Source organism: Hesperophylax consimilis, chromosome 2 (assembly GCF_061612785.1).
Source record: "Hesperophylax consimilis isolate HC1 chromosome 2, BYU_Hcon_1.0, whole genome shotgun sequence".
Taxonomy (NCBI): Eukaryota; Metazoa; Arthropoda; class Insecta; order Trichoptera; family Limnephilidae; genus Hesperophylax; species Hesperophylax consimilis.
The window spans coordinates 40448036-40464492 of NC_142837.1; positions in this window are offsets into that span (position 1 = coordinate 40448036).

Genomic DNA, 16457 nt, shown 5'->3' on the forward strand with positions numbered 1-16457 from the left:
ATACACGATATGTAATTGTTAAAAATGTTTGTGTTTTCTGTATTAAATAATTGTTTTTTTGTATACCACGTTTGGTTTATATTATATTCTGTTTTTACGTGCATCAACTGTGCCATATGATCTGATACAGCTAATTCTGTGACTTCCCATGTGTAAGAACTTTTTGATATATTTGTACCTATATGAACAATTATACTTTTTTTATTTCCTTGTATACGAGTAGGTTTATCAATAATCAAGCGTATGTTGTGAGATTTTAGTGTGTTTTTGAGTGAATCTGCGTTTTTGTTCTTGTAGCTTGTATCAATTTTTAAGTCACCGCAGAGTATTATTTGTTCGTTTGTTGTTTTTGCAAATTTTGTTTAATAATAGTTCAAGTTGTTCAAAAAAAATATTTATATCAGAGTCATTATAGTAAACTGTACAAATTATCATTTTAAGCTTTGGGATTTCAATACCAACACATTCAAATACAAATTCTTTCGTTATTTGTTTAACACTTTCTAGTTCGGTAAAAGCAATGTTTTCGTTTAGGTAAATGCAGACACCTCCATGGATATGGCTCTCTCGACAAAAAATTGAACCTAATTTATAGCCCTTAAAATTGATACAAAGCACAAAAAACGTCGATATTTTTTTCACACAAAATATTTTCTAATGCTAAGATTTTATTTCGAATGCATTGTACATTTTGATGCATTATATTGATGGTTTTTCCGGCTCTGGCGGATAACTCTTCATGGTGAGCAGGCAAACTTTGTATGTTATGGATGTAAAAACTCTCTTCGTTATCTGATTGGTTGTCCGAAGATAATTTTATGTTACTGTTTACCATAGAGCAGGTCTTTAGTGACATAAAAAATCAATTTTCTTTTTTTCCGCTTCAACTTTTCTCATGTGCACAGAACATTCATCACTCCAAGCAAAATGGTCAGTTGGCAGTGGTAATTTTAGTCGATCATTCATTTTCTTGCAGTTAATGCATTGGATGTCGTTTTGACAGTTTTCATTGTCGTCGTCATGTGTTCCGGAACAACGAGTGCATGCTTTTTCATTTCTGCAATCTTTTGATTTGTGCATGTAGCCATTGCACTTGTAACACTTTAAAAGTGAAATGTTGTCGAATACTCGACATCTATCCCATCCAATATTTACTCTGCCTTCTTGTAACATTCTATGGTATGTTTTTCCGTCAACTTCCGCGAAAATGATGTAGTTAACGTCACCTCGTTTCGTTTTGACTTCTTTTATAAATTTTATTTCAATTTTTGATTCAATTGTTTCGAGGTAATCATTTTGCATTTTAATTTTCGATACAATTTCTTCCGGAGTGAATTTATCTGTTAAACCAATGATTTTTAGTTTAGGATTCTTAGGTAGCCATTAATACAAATGGAACGATACACGCTTCAACAACGCATTGAAATTATTAAAATTCACTTGAGTGAATCAAATGCAAATCATTTTGAGTGATGAGGCCCATTTCCATCTCGGTGGCATCGTCAACAAGCAAAATTGTCGCATCTGGGGCTCGGAAAACCCAAGAATTATAGTTGCAAAGCCTCTCCATCTTCAACGTGTGACTGTTTGGTGCGGTTTATGGTCCGGCGGAGTCATTGGACCTTATTTTTTCGAAAATGAGGCTGGAACAACAGTTACGGTGAATGGATTGCGCTATCGAGAGATGATTAATGATTTTTTATGGCCGGAATTGGATGATATTGATCTGGACAACGTTTACTTTCAACAAGACGGCGCTAAGTGCCACACAAGCAACGAAACCACGAAAGCAAATTAATATTATTTAAGATAAGTCTTTAAAAAGACCTGCTCAACAAATCCTTTCCTCTGTTCAAGAAGTTAACACAATTTGTAAAACACAACTTTTGCTTTGTATTCATAACAATCCTTCGTGTGCGAACACATCACATGAAATTTTATTACTGCAAATGTCTTACCGTATATTATACTCGTATTACACAATGTTGTTATTTCTGCATGACGTATAGTGTTCACGCTATCTCCCACTAGTAAAGTAGGATTATTTTAGGATGAATATTGCTCATATAATTTTGTAATGGCTAACATGTTAATAAAACAACGAAATAAAACTATTTTTGTTACTAATAACTACTGAACGCGGATTTAGGTGGTAATATAGTATTAAATAAACAAGAACTTTTCTCTGACATGTTCTTGATTTCAACAGCTCGGTTGTTGGACGATTTGCCGGCATCTGTGTTCCCTCCCTTGTACAACTTATTCACTCCTTCCTCTCATCAAAGGGAACCTCTACACAGCATTCACGAAGATAACATAGTCCCTGAGCGAATTTTTTTCCACAGGTCCTCCTGTGTTGATTCAATGTAAAAAAATAAATTGATTTTCTACGCTGCTGCCAAAAAATTGAGCGATTAGTTTGAATTTATTGATTTTCATACTTCATTTAATAAAAATCCTGGCTTAACCACCTTTAAGTATATCGTGCAGAATTTAGAACTCGGGTATGGGTACCGTCGCCCCGGTAAACATTCATTGGATGACTAACAACTCTACCATATGTCGAACCATGTGGTACGCTACGTTTGGTGACTTAGCAGGGGTTTCCGGGTTCATGGAGTGAAGTTTGTCCAGCTCATGGATCCATATGCCTGTCACTCCTGGACACATTGACCCCCCCGAGTCTTACCCAACCCTCCTCCTCCTATGCATGGGGTAGATGTAAAAAAAAAGAAAAAAATAATCATTAAAAAAATTAAATGAGCGCTACTCGTCGAGTATTATGTAATCACATGAATTAGTTACAGTGGATGATGAACTTTTTCTTCTTCTTCTTTGTTTTAAACCAAACTGGTTTCACGCTAAAACGGATATCTTCATACTGGTACATTATACTTTGGGGGGACATGTGTGTAAACGCAGTATTGTATATATATATATATATATAAAACCAGCGTGAAAGCAGTTTGGTTTAAACAAAGAAGAAGAAAAAGCTTATTTGTCCCTATGATACAATAAAAGATTTTCGGCTAGAACTTTTCTTTCCTCCCACGCCTAATCTAAAAACATTGTATTAGTTTTGTAAACAAGATATTATTCTATTTTCGTATTCAATAAAAGTGTCCAAGTTATCCATTTTTCCTGGCCTGTAAGATTCTTGAAGAAGCACAATTATTTTATACCTAACGACAAATCAATACCTACATTTACTTACAACTGTAAATATGTAATTGATATTCGCACATACTATCTGGTCTTTATAAGCATCTAATAATAATAATGGTCTTTATAAGACCGGTCAGTGGTTGAGTGGGCATAGCGCTTGGGTCTCACCCGAGCGTCGCGTGTTCGATTCCTCGGCTGGCTAAGTCCTCCATCACAACACAAGCAACATTTTCGGCTTTCTGTGGTGGTAGTAGGAGATTTTCAAACATTGTTGGGTTATTCGTAACATGGGAATGTTTGTCTTTCTTTAAAAAAAAAAAAAAATAAATAAATAAAAAAAATTAAAGGATAATTTAAGAAATTGTTTGCAATTTAAGTGCTGAATTGTTTGTGAAAATGCAGTGTTTAGGGTCCATAATACTGTGTCATTTATTACCCAAACAACCACCTTGTCAGAAAAAGATTTACATTTTTTAAATTATTGAAGACAATATTAGCGATTTCTAAACGAAAATCTGAAACAGAAAAATCAGAAATGGATACGGTCACATCTAGGACATGAACCCAGGACACTTGTCTTTCCGGGACACAAGGGAAAGAGAAGGGTCCTGGGTTCGTGTCCTAGATGTGAACGTATCCTTTTCTGATTTTTCTGTTTCCGATTTTCGTTTAGAAATCGCTAATATTGTCTTCAATAATTTAAATATTACAATTTGAGGTTTTACTCAATAAAGTTATTCCGAAAAATAAAAATACATTTTTTAAGCTTATTTTGTAAGCCTTCCATTCTTCTTCTTCAGAAGAAATTTAATCCTAGACGGTAATTTTTTTGTATTCTGGCTTAGGATGTCACACTTGAATGAGTTTCTCTATGAGATTTCGCTTTGTTACCTTCAATTCTTTCTTCACAATCGACCTTAGATGTTCAATAGGATTCATATCGGTCCTATTTCCAGGCCATGCAAGAGTTGTAATTTGAAGATATTTGCGGACAACTTTACCATTGTAGCGGGGTGAATTGGATGAAATTGATGTTAAATCACTCCCTAAGATGAAAAAATACGCATATTAGTGTTGATTCTAATAAACTGCACACTTCTGTAGATGTGATAGTGGTTTATTTATAGGTGTGAAACGATACGTATGCACGCTGAACAATATAATCTGTAAGTCTTTTTTATGTTGATTCCTAAATGAACTGCTAACTTAATTTTTTAATGGTGATTTTGGCTATTTACTACAGGTAGAAATCTATTATGGACACTTGCCTTTATTTATATTTGTTTTATGAGTTGCTTAATTATTGCGTTGATTAATTTTGTTGCAGTTTAATTTATTATGTTCTATAATTAGTTATGTATTATGTATAAGCTCTAATCGCAAAAAACTAATCAAATAAATCATTTGAAGAAAGTAATCGGATCACAAACAGACCGCACGTCAAATTTCGCTCTTCAGAAATCACCTTAATTAAACCTTACAAAACTCAATTATCCATGCAATTCATCGTTAAACGTGTTCCTAAAAATCAGTAAAGTGAATTTTCTACTTTAGTGAATTTATAAACATTCGGTTTTATTCTCATTCTAAGTGTTTTAATACATTGTGTTGTGACAGAAGTGTTGTTGCCCAAAACAAAAAATTATCATCATCCGATTCACCAAATAATAATATACAAGAGTGAGCCAGTTAATATTACTCTTATTTGTCGAGTAGCCGTAACCGGTCCGTGGCCTAGCGGTAAGAACGTTCGGATAGCTTGCGGCATATATTGCACTCGCACAGACATCTGAAGGACCCCGGAACGATCCCAACTGCCGCCAAAGATTTTTATTTTTATTTCTTTTTCCTTGTAAACTGAAATCATTAACAAGAAAGAGAACGGAATAAACTCGAAAAAAAATCGAACTACAATGAACTGTGAAGCATGCTTGAACATCATTTCCAAAAATGACCATGCACTTACGTGCGCCATCTGCAATATTGCCTTTCATAATAACTGCCTAAATATCTCCGATACCAACTTTAAAAGAATGGCATCTAAAAATAAACAAACATGGAAATGTCCAAAATGTAAAAGCCGGCCGAGCTCACCTGCTCCGTCGGCATCAACATTAGGTTCAGAAGCCGATGTATTATTTGATCGCCTCACTAAACATTTCGACAACAAAATAAGTGAAATAAAAAAAATGTTTGAGGAAGAAATCAGCGATCTTAAGAAAAGCAGTAATTTTATTTGCAACCAGTATGATGACCTGATCACACGCTTTAAAGATTTGGAGGAGGGCCTCAAAGGTATAAAATTCTTAAAAGAACAGAATGAAAAAAAAAATACAAGAATCTCATCCTTGGAAAGCCGTCTTGCAGATCTAGAGCAAGTGAAGCTCTCCGACAGCTTGGAAATGGCGGGCGTGGAATTGCGGCCGGGAGAACAAGCCTCGGAAGCAGTACTTCGAGTAGCCAACTCACTGGGACTGCCCTTACAACCACAAGATATACGCATGGTGACCAGGACTCAAGATCGAAGACAAAACACCCCGGACAAACTCCACATCACCCTCTATAGTCAAAATATAAGGGAATCTATGCTCTCAAAAAAAAACGCGGCCAAAACCATATACTCAAATTCTCCCATTTTCATCAGCGAGGTGCTGTCACCGTACTTTAAGGAACTTCTATGGAAAACTAAGCAGACGGCTAAAGAAACCCACTACCAATACGTGTGGTTTAAATCAAATAAATTGCTTGTCCGCAAAGCAACTGGGGATAAAATCATCCAAATAAAACACGAAAATGACCTAAAAAAAATGGGATAACAAACTTAGACGACTAATCCACCTGAATCCAAGTAAATTAAATGTATTGCTAATTATTTAATATGGCAGAATTACTAAATACTATCCACTCAACTAGCACTCACTCACATTATTCAACCAATAATACAAAACTATGCGATTCTTTATTTAGCACCCCAGGCACCCTTACTATATTAAATCAAAACATAAGATCCCTAAACAAAAACTACGACGAACTAGACATACTATTGTCCTCCTTTAAAATAGACTTCAATATTATTATATTAACAGAATGCTGGATCCCAACCTCTTTTACTGTAAAATACAAAAAAAACTACTCCTCATATTTCACAACAAAATACAAAAACCAAAATGATGGAGTTGTTGTTTACATAAAAGATAATCTTAACGCCTCTGTCTCAGAATTCACCCTAGAAAACTCAAACTGTTTACAAATAATCGCTGACACAGATACGTGCATACTCGCTATTTACAGATCACCTTCATCACACAACATTACACCCTTTCTAATAGCTCTCGACTCTCACATAAAAAAAATTACCCACTTCAAAAACATCATCGTAACTGGTGACCTAAACATAAATATACTCCCACAAGGCCATCCCCAGAATATCGAATACCAACTGATGCTCCTGGAACATGGCATAATAAGCGCCATCAACACTCCAACCAGAGTTACCAGAGACTCGGAATCATGTTTAGATCACTTAATGATCAAATCCAAAAACAAATTCTGTAGCGTAGTTTTCGAATCCTCAATCACAGATCACTACACAACAATGATAGGACTGACCACACAGGCATTGAACCCAACAATTCAAAACAACATCACAAAATTTGAAACTGACTACGTGAACCTAAAACATTGCCTAGAAAACCAAACGTGGGAACACCTTAAAAAAATTAACAACACTGAAGAAGCCTGGAATTACTTTATTACATACCTACAAACGCTCATCACTCAAAACACCACAAAAACATTCAAATCCTTCACGCACCGCAAAATAAGACTCAAAAAATGGATTACCCAAAGCATAATAAATAGCATTAAAAAACGGGACAAACTGCACAAACAAGTCAAACACAACCCAAATGATACTTTTCTGAACTCTTTCTATAAAAGGTACAGAAATACTTGCTCTCTAATTATACGAAAAGCCAAAGAATTATATTACAGAAACAAACTGGTAACTGCTAACTTTGACCCGAAAAGCGTTTGGTCTATTCTGAGGGAAAGTACAAATACACAAAAAAACAAAGGTGATGAAATAAAAAAAATACTTATCAACGACGAAGAAGTCGACTTCCACAAAAATCCTACACTTATCCTGAACTACATAAACAGACATTACACAAATATCGGAGCTAGCCTAGCCGAAAATATAAAACAAAAATCGTCTAGTAACGATAATCAAGAAACTCAAAAAATTCCGACTCAGTGCACACACATAAATAGTGACAGTCTATTCAAATTACATAGAGTAACTCTGGAAGACACCAACAAATTAATACATTCCCTAAAGAATAATACAACATCAGGTCCCGACGGAATAGACTCTAAAACAATAATTACACTAAGCCAACAAATACTTACTCCACTAACATACGTTATTAATCTTAGCCTGAAAGAAGGAATTTTTCCGAGCATCCTAAAAAAAGGTTTGGTTATTCCTATTCATAAATCAGGACCTAAAAATAATGTAAACAACTTTCGACCCATCACACTATTAAACACATTGTCAAAAATTCTTGAAAAAGCAATAAAAGAACAGCTGCAACAATATCTGGAAAACATGCAAATACTCTCAGTTAACCAACATGGCTTTAGAAAAAATAGGAACACAGAAAACGCAATTGCCACTGTAACCGAGTTTATTACACATAATTTAGATGCAAAAAAAAAAGTTATTTCAATCTATTTAGACTTATCTAAAGCCTTCGATACAATTTCGCACAAAAAACTTTTCAAGAAACTAAAAAACATTGGCATAAATGGAGTAGAATTTGAATTAATGAAAAGTTTCATGTCTGACAGAACACAACAAGTTAAAATTGATAACAAGACAAGTGAACCACTCTTAATCACATACGGAGTCCCACAGGGGAGTGTCCTTGGTCCATTAATATTCCTCATATACATAAACGAATTATGTGACATTGAAATTGATGGTAAACTCGTGACCTTCGCTGATGATACAGTTCTTCTGTGTCAAGCAGCCACATGGAAAGATTTATTCATAACAGCTGAAAAAAGTTTGTCTATTGTCATAAAATGGCTAAACAGAAATACTCTTACCGTTAACACAGTCAAAACAAAATATATCACACACAGTATTACACAAAGAGGTCAACCTCCGTCTAACTTGGACTTGTTTTTGCATGAATGTAAACAAACATCATCCAATTGCCAATGCGAACACATTGAAAGGGTTAAACAAATAAAGTACCTAGGAGTTATTATTGATGCATACTTACAATGGACTGACCACATTACTTTTATTACCAATAAACTAAAACGAGTCTTACACCTAATAAAATCCATTAAAAACATTTTCCCACTAACAATACTCAGATCAATATATTTTGCACTGTGTCAATCCATTGCCACTTATGGAATATTAGCTTGGGGAAGCGCTACAAACACAACAATTGACCCAATTCAAAAAGTTCAAAAGGCAATAATAAAACTCATACTGCAAGTACCATTCTACACAGACTCAACCAAAATCTTCAAAACACTAGACGTCATGTCAATAAGACAACTTTACGCCAAAACTGCTCTCCTACACCTCATCCATAATAATCTTCATATTACAAATCAAGCAAAAGCCATAATAAAAACCAGGTCCTCAACAAATAAAACACTGAACATTCCAATAACACACACCACACACGGTCAAAGACACTTTCAATACTACGCAACCAAACTTTTTAACAGTATGCCCATTACTTTGAAACAATTATTGACTACAAACACATCTACAAACTTTCTCAAAAAACATATCATAGCCTGGATAAAAAATCAAGATATTCACTTTATTCAAAAGATTATAATTCCAAACCAAACATAACCAAAATATAACAAGTAAAATTTAATATTATACACGTTCATCAAGAATTATCCACAAATTCATACACTCACATATAAAAGTGTGTTTTCATGTTTCAATATATGTCTGTGAAAAAAAATAAATAATAATAATAACTTTCTACCACAACACGTAAATACCTGTCACCCTTAACCACAAACACGTTAACACCTCAGCACAGGTTCTCCTAGTGAGGTGCTCACGTTACATATAATATCACACACACACACAGTTTTACCTAAATCAACCTATGTTCTTCATTTTTTATACCTTTTTTCTTCATTTTTTATACCTTTTTTCTGTACTTTTTTTTCTCTGTACTGCAATATAAACCACTGTAATAATTTGTAAAACGTGTATTCAAGAATAGACATAAATAAATAAATAAATAAATTTGTTAAATATTGACTTTTATAGCTGATCCTCGCTCCTAATAAATTCTGAAAAATATTATCATTAATAAGTGAAACATAATTTATATTAATATTCACCTGGATACACTAATTGATATATTATATTTCACAGCACTGAAACACGAGTTTTTTTTTTTTTTTTTTTTTTATTAACAAAATTTTTGATACATATACAATTCAGGTACATACATAGTAATATAGAATGAAAGAGTAACAAAAAAATCCCACAAAGGCGAAGCCTGAGCGTGGGTATTATAGTGTAAGGATAAAACAGTGGTGTTTAAAATATAGTTTTTTTTTAAACTTGTTAAATGTATCTATAGAGATCAATGTGATTGGTTTTTTTTTTTTAGAGAAGTTTCTATTTTTTCTTTTTTTTTTTTTAAATTTACAAACATATACACACACACACACACACACACACACACACATACACACACAGATACACGCACACACAGACACACGCACACACAGACACACGCACACACAGACACACCCTCACACACTCACGCACACACACACACACCCACACACACACATAAAACATAGATGCATGTATATATTTCTTTGATTTAAAGAAATTAATCTTTAATTTACAGTGAGACATGTGGTAGTTTAGTTATTTAGAAACAGATGGCTTAAATTATAGAAAAAAGTTACTCGCTTCGAAATTATTTCTTATCCAACTTTTAACATTTTTCTTATATAAGTTCAGGTTTTGAGACATGTTGATGGAATTGGGTAAAGAATTGAACAATTTTGGGGCAATATAGTTGATGTGCCTTTGGCCCAGCCTAGTTTTGCAGTGAGGGACTGTGAACACGCATGTGGTATGTCTCTGGCTCGAGCGATTTGTGTTTTTGGTGAAATTGATAGGACGCGTAAATATAAATTTGAGACATTGAATACAATAGATCCGTCTTAGTTCCATGATTTCTGTTTCTTGAAATAACTGGTTGGTGGGATATGTCTTGGTCCTTTGGTACATTATTTTAATGATGGATTTCTGAGCGATTTCTAAGGGTTTTACGTGATTATTGTAAGTTCCTCCCCAGGCAATTATTCCATAGGAAATAGATGAAAGCACTAACGCGTCATAAACAAGTTTCATGGTTCTTATATTGACAATGTTGCTCATTCGTTTGAAAATGTAACTTAGGTATCTCAGTTTATTGACCGTCTTTTCTATATGGTAAGTCCATTTGAGTTGGCAGTCTATAGTAACTCCTAAATACTTGATATATTGTCCGAATTTCACGTCTTCGCAGTTTAAGCATGTCGCAAAGTTACAATTAGGGTTGTGGAACTTCAGATTAAGATTATTTTTAGGGGATGACTTTTGGGAATTGTAAAAGGGAATAAAGATAGTTTTATTCAAATTTAGACTGAGGAGATTTCTATCAAGCCAATCTTTGACTGTTGCAATACATTTGTTGGCTTTCCTGGTTGTTTCTTCCCACGTTTTACCTTGTACTGTTATTGCAGTATCATCGGCAAAAGAGAGAATTTTACCTGGTATTGCAATATTGCATAGGTCATTGATGTAGATTAGAAAGAGTAGTGGCCCTAAGACAGTTCCTTGAGGAATACCATGTTTTGTCAAGTCATAGGTACTTAAGCTTGTTCCTATTTTTGTGCGTTGTTGGCGATTCAATATATAGCTTTTTAATAACATGAAACTTTTGTTTTTAATACCGACTTTAGAGATTTTTTTTAATAAAATTTTGTGGTTGACTGTGTCAAACGCTTTCTTTAAATCCAAGAAAATGGTTAGCGTTTTAGTGTTAGAGTCAAGGTTAGAGTATATGCTTTTGGTTAAGCTAAAGATAGCGTCATCGGTGCACAGTTTGGTTCTAAAGCCGTATTGATTAGCTGAGAGGATATCATTAGATTCTAGAAAGTTCATAATTTGTCGTTTTAAACACTTTTCGAAGATTTTGGATAATTGAGAAGTTAAAGTTATAGGTCTGTAGTTGTCTGTTTTGAATTGAGATCCGGATTTATGTATTGGAATGATGTGAGAGAGTTTGAAGTCATTGGGGTAAATGCTATGCCTGATGCAGTTGTTGAAAATATGATGTATTGGAATGATTATATGCTTTTTAATTGATTTAATTGTGGTATTGCTAATGTTATCTGGGCCATTTGCAGACTTCTCTTTAAGGTTGTCAATTTGTTTTGAGATTTCAAGTTCTGTTATTTCGTTGAATGTAGATAGTTCATATGTAGTGACATTAGAATCTGAAAGTCCGGGAGGAATTTGATTCGAGTGAATGCTAAGACTGGGATTATCATCTATGAGGGTTGAGGCGATGTTTGTAAAGAAGTGATTGAAATTGTTTGCAATGCTCTCAGCGTCTTCGATGGTTGTGTTATTGTCAGTAATGATTTTTTGAGGAATTTTATGAACTTTTTGGTTCCTGTTTGAGATTTCGTTTATGACGTGCCATGTTTTTTTGGAGTCGTTATGAGCATTATGTAGTTGTGTAGAGTAGTATTGTTGTTTTTGTTTTTTTATGATTGAGTTTAGGTAGTTTCTAAATAAAATGTATTCGTTCCGTTTGGTGTGGTTCTGTGCTTCGTTTTTGGATGTGCAATATTTTTCGTGATTTTTATAGATCTTAAAAAGTTTGTTTCTGTGTTGTATTGAGATTATTAGTCCGCGCGTAATCCACGGTTTTATGTGTTTGTGCTTACTTTTTGGCGGTGCTATTGTTTCTTGACTTTTTTTAATATAATTTTGAAGTATTTCATAGAAGGTATTTAAAGCCAAATTTGGGTTGTCATTAGATAGGACAGCGATCCACGATTCTTCGTTCAGTAAGTTATTTAAAGTTGAATAGTTGATTTTAATCATTGCTTTGTTTTTCGGTTCAACAGAGATGGATAAATTTGGTGTATGATGGCCGTAAAAGGTGGGATAGTGGTCAGTTATGTCGATTTTTAATGTAGCGGATTTATGTTGGAAATTTTTGTGTGTTTTTAGAAATATATGGTCAAGACATGTATCGTTTGGATGATTAGGTCTGGTAGTGTTGTTTATATATGATAGGTATCCTGTGGAGTATAGAACATTTAGATATTCGTTTGCGGTCGGATTTAATACAGCGTTTTGTATATTTATGTTAATATCACCCATAAAAAATGCAAAATCGAATTGATTAGAGCTGTTATTGTTGATAAAAGTTTTGATTTCTTGTGTAAACAAAATTGGGGATAAAGAAGGGGAGCGGTATGCTGTTAAAATTGAGTATTTTTTTCCTTTGGAGGAGAAGGTTGCATGGACGGCATTTGCATATTTGAAATGAGTGTTGTCTATGCTAATGTTGGATATGGTGTGTATATTGTAAAATATGGTTATGCCATCGTGAGAGGTGTGTCTAGACGGAATTGAAAAAGTAGTGTAGTTTGGTAAGTTGAAAGGGGTACATTCACGCATTTGTGTTTCAGTGAGTGCAATAAAATCAATTTGGAAGGTTAACGAATTTAAAAGGATACAGAAATCATCAAAATTTTTTCGAATGCTTCTGATGTTCATGTTTAGTATGTTGAAAGATGTGTCGTAGAAAAGTGTGTTTACATCTTCAAAATTGTCACATTCAAGAGTTTCAGGGATGCTGTTTTCTTCTGAAGGGGCCATTTTTAGTTGAGTCCGGAGGTCATCTTTGAAGGTACAGGAGGGAGTCCAGGTTATTGAAGGGGTATGTCGCTCGCGTCTCTGATGTATATAATTGGAGTATCCTTATTTTTGCGGAGAAGGACGTTCCCGTTCTTCGTCCACGCGTATTGGTAACCCATCGCCTTTGTTGCTCTCGCTAGCCAGAGTAATTGCTTGTTTTGTGGCGTCAGCTTTTCATTTATGTAGATAGGGTTTATCGAGGTGGAGTGATTTATATCTTTGGCGGAGAAATATCCCGCTTTCTTTTTTTGGGAAAGGATCCTGTCTTTCAATTCTTTTGTAGCCATCTTTATTGTTATACATTTCTTTAGTGAGTTGGTGTAAATGTTTATTATGGAATTATTATTTAGTAAATCTTCACACCCTATTTTTTTAAAGATGCATTCAATAGGTAATTTAGGATTTTCTTCTTTTTTAGTTTCGATTCCGTTGATTTCGAGCGATGTTTCAAGGCAGTTTTGTAGAGATTGATTTACAACAGATTTTAAATTTTTGTTTTCTTTTTCCACTTCCTTAATTTTTTTGTGTAGTTTATTTCTCTCTACTTCATAGTCATCGATTTTTAGTGAAAGAAAGTCAATGGTCTTGGTGAGTTCGCACAGCTGGTTCTTGAGGTTTTTTACATCTTTTAATTCAGCAGAGAATTTTTTTTCTATAATTTCCGACATATCTTTTTTTAAGCTATCGATGTTTTTTTGGTTTTCAATGTTTTGAATAGCTATTTGAGACATTATGTCTTTTTTCATTACGTCCATTTTTTTTTCTAGGAACTGTATGATTTTATCTTCGCTATCCAGAATGGTTGTCTTGCCTCTGGTGCTGCTCATTGTGTATTTTTTAAAATAAGTTTATTGTTTAATTAGATGTTCTATATTTTTTGTTTAAAGGGTTTCAAAAATATCACACGTTACAATGCAGATTAAAATTAAATTTAAAAGAACAAAAAAAAAAATGCGGTTGAAAAAAAAGCAGCAAAGTTTTTTTTTTTTTTTTTGGAAACTGTGGGGTTTGAACTGACTTCCCGTATTCCACGGAGAGAATTGGCGAAATGTTTATACCACCAGGCTACTGACCGCCTGTGACGTATCGATAAATAATTATAATATTAATTGTGAGGGCACAGGTCCGTTTGTATTTGTTGTAATAAAAGGTTTTGATTGAGTTTGCAAGGCGGTCACTGTCACTTCAAATTGTCACTTTAATCACTTAAAATTGTAATGACTAGGCCGTTTAGACTAAACTAAATTGGATGAATCACTTCACTGGTTTTTCAGGTAAACACCAACCGTCGGTTGTTTGATTTTGGTGAGATTTTAACTATGAATTTGAGCGATTTTTGTGGAGCGATTATTTGACGTGCACACTGTTTTAAATGGTTATAAGATGTTAAACCCTGACATTCTCCGATCGAGGCACAACCTCCCATTAAGTTATAATATTGTATGCATGTATTGTACCAAGGCTGTTACGTAAAGCAGGGGTTGCAAACGGGTTATCTTAAGGCCTTATCGTGGAGAACAGAGGCGGGTCGTGGCATTTTCAAATTTCTGCGATTCGTTGATTCTTTCGATTTCTCTTTTGAAGAAAAGTGTGGTTTAGAAAAATTTGTATTATTAAAATATTAGAAAATTCGGGAATATCATGGTACGCCCCTGGTGCCTATGGCACTGAAGGTTTTCTAGAAAATAATCCAAGTTTAGTAAAAGCATAAATAGCTTGGGTGAAAAGAAATGGAAAAAAAGAATGCGGGTTTTATGCGAAGAAGGGTATTATTATTCATTTATTTAATAACGTGCAATTAACACATTGCGTATTACACGAAGTTAATACAAGGAGAAATGTTACAATAAAAGATGCTTTAATAAAAATAGGGTACGAAACAATAGAAACAATGTCAAGTTAAGACAGGATCAAGGTTGTAATGGATATCACGACTTCAGTCATTGCTTATTACTTGCGTAATGACTGACAAAAATCATTTAGGCTTACACAAAAAAAAAATCAAGGTCCTGACTTGAGTTGACAAGTCTGGCCATTCTGGAGATTGGAAATGTTATCCATAATAATTTGTGGAGTGTTGATTGAGGAAAAGCAAATCATTATTTGTGGGTCTACGTGAAGGGATATTGAAAGGGATGAGTTGCAACAAAGTAGGTGAGTCAATCATACTGTTAATAATTTTGAAAATGCAGATGAGATCAAAGTCCTTCTTACGTTTTTCTAAAGAAGAAGAATTTAATTTTACTTCAATTTCATCATATGAGTAATCGCCTCTTTCTAGCCCTAATCTCCAAGCAATCCCCTTACGAAGCGATGCTGTATAAATTCAATATGATTAATGTGAACATCATAGAATGGAGACCAAATAACGCAGGCATATTCTAGATTAGGGCGAACCAACGAACAGTTAAGAGTTTATAGGGGGATAATACTATTGAAGTCAGAGATGATTATATTGATAAAGCCAAGCAGCTTATTAAATTGATTAATTTTTTTGTTGGACAGTATTGTTATATTATAAAAACTGTCCTTAAAACAATTTTTCCTATTATAGTGATTTATGTTTGAGGTTTAATGTCGTGTTGCGCTACCTCCTTCTTTATCCAACGTTTCGTAAAACGTTACAGTATACATCAGCAGGGCAGATGCGTGCTTGTTTTTGGAGATGCGATTTTTAGATTTTAGTAAAATTAATTTTAAATGTTTTTCATTATTTAGTTTTGGTGTAGTCGTCCAGTACTGGAAGCCAAGAACTATTAAGCTGATCCCCGTCACCTTTATTAATATTAATTTAATTTTTGTGGATTTCAATTGCCTGCGTGATTTGGCGTGCTCGATTCGTTTTGGGTCTTCCCAGAACTTCAAATGAATGAGAATGAATTTAATGTAATGCCTGGCTTCAATTAAAGCTCGTCAATTGCAGATTTGTCACCAGGATGGCCGATTGTGCTCGCTCGAAATATGTTCAATGTTTGTCATTATTTGTGTTTTGTGTCATAATACCAGAGGTTATTCTAGGGATCCAGGTCATTCTAGGGAAGTAGGTCATTTGAAAAAAATGTGTGAATAATCTTTATTTGATTTTGTGAAAAATGCCCATATATTATTATCTATATCATTTTGTAGGTTAATTATAAATAAGTACACAATCCATGTACCTACGGCAAATTATTTTAAATAGACTACATTTTAATGTAGTTGTGCGCAACATTAAAGTAAATAAAATAAGAGTCCGCAGTATCCAAAGATACAGGATGCGAAGCTAAGAGTATGATTTTTTCGTGGCGCAAAGCGA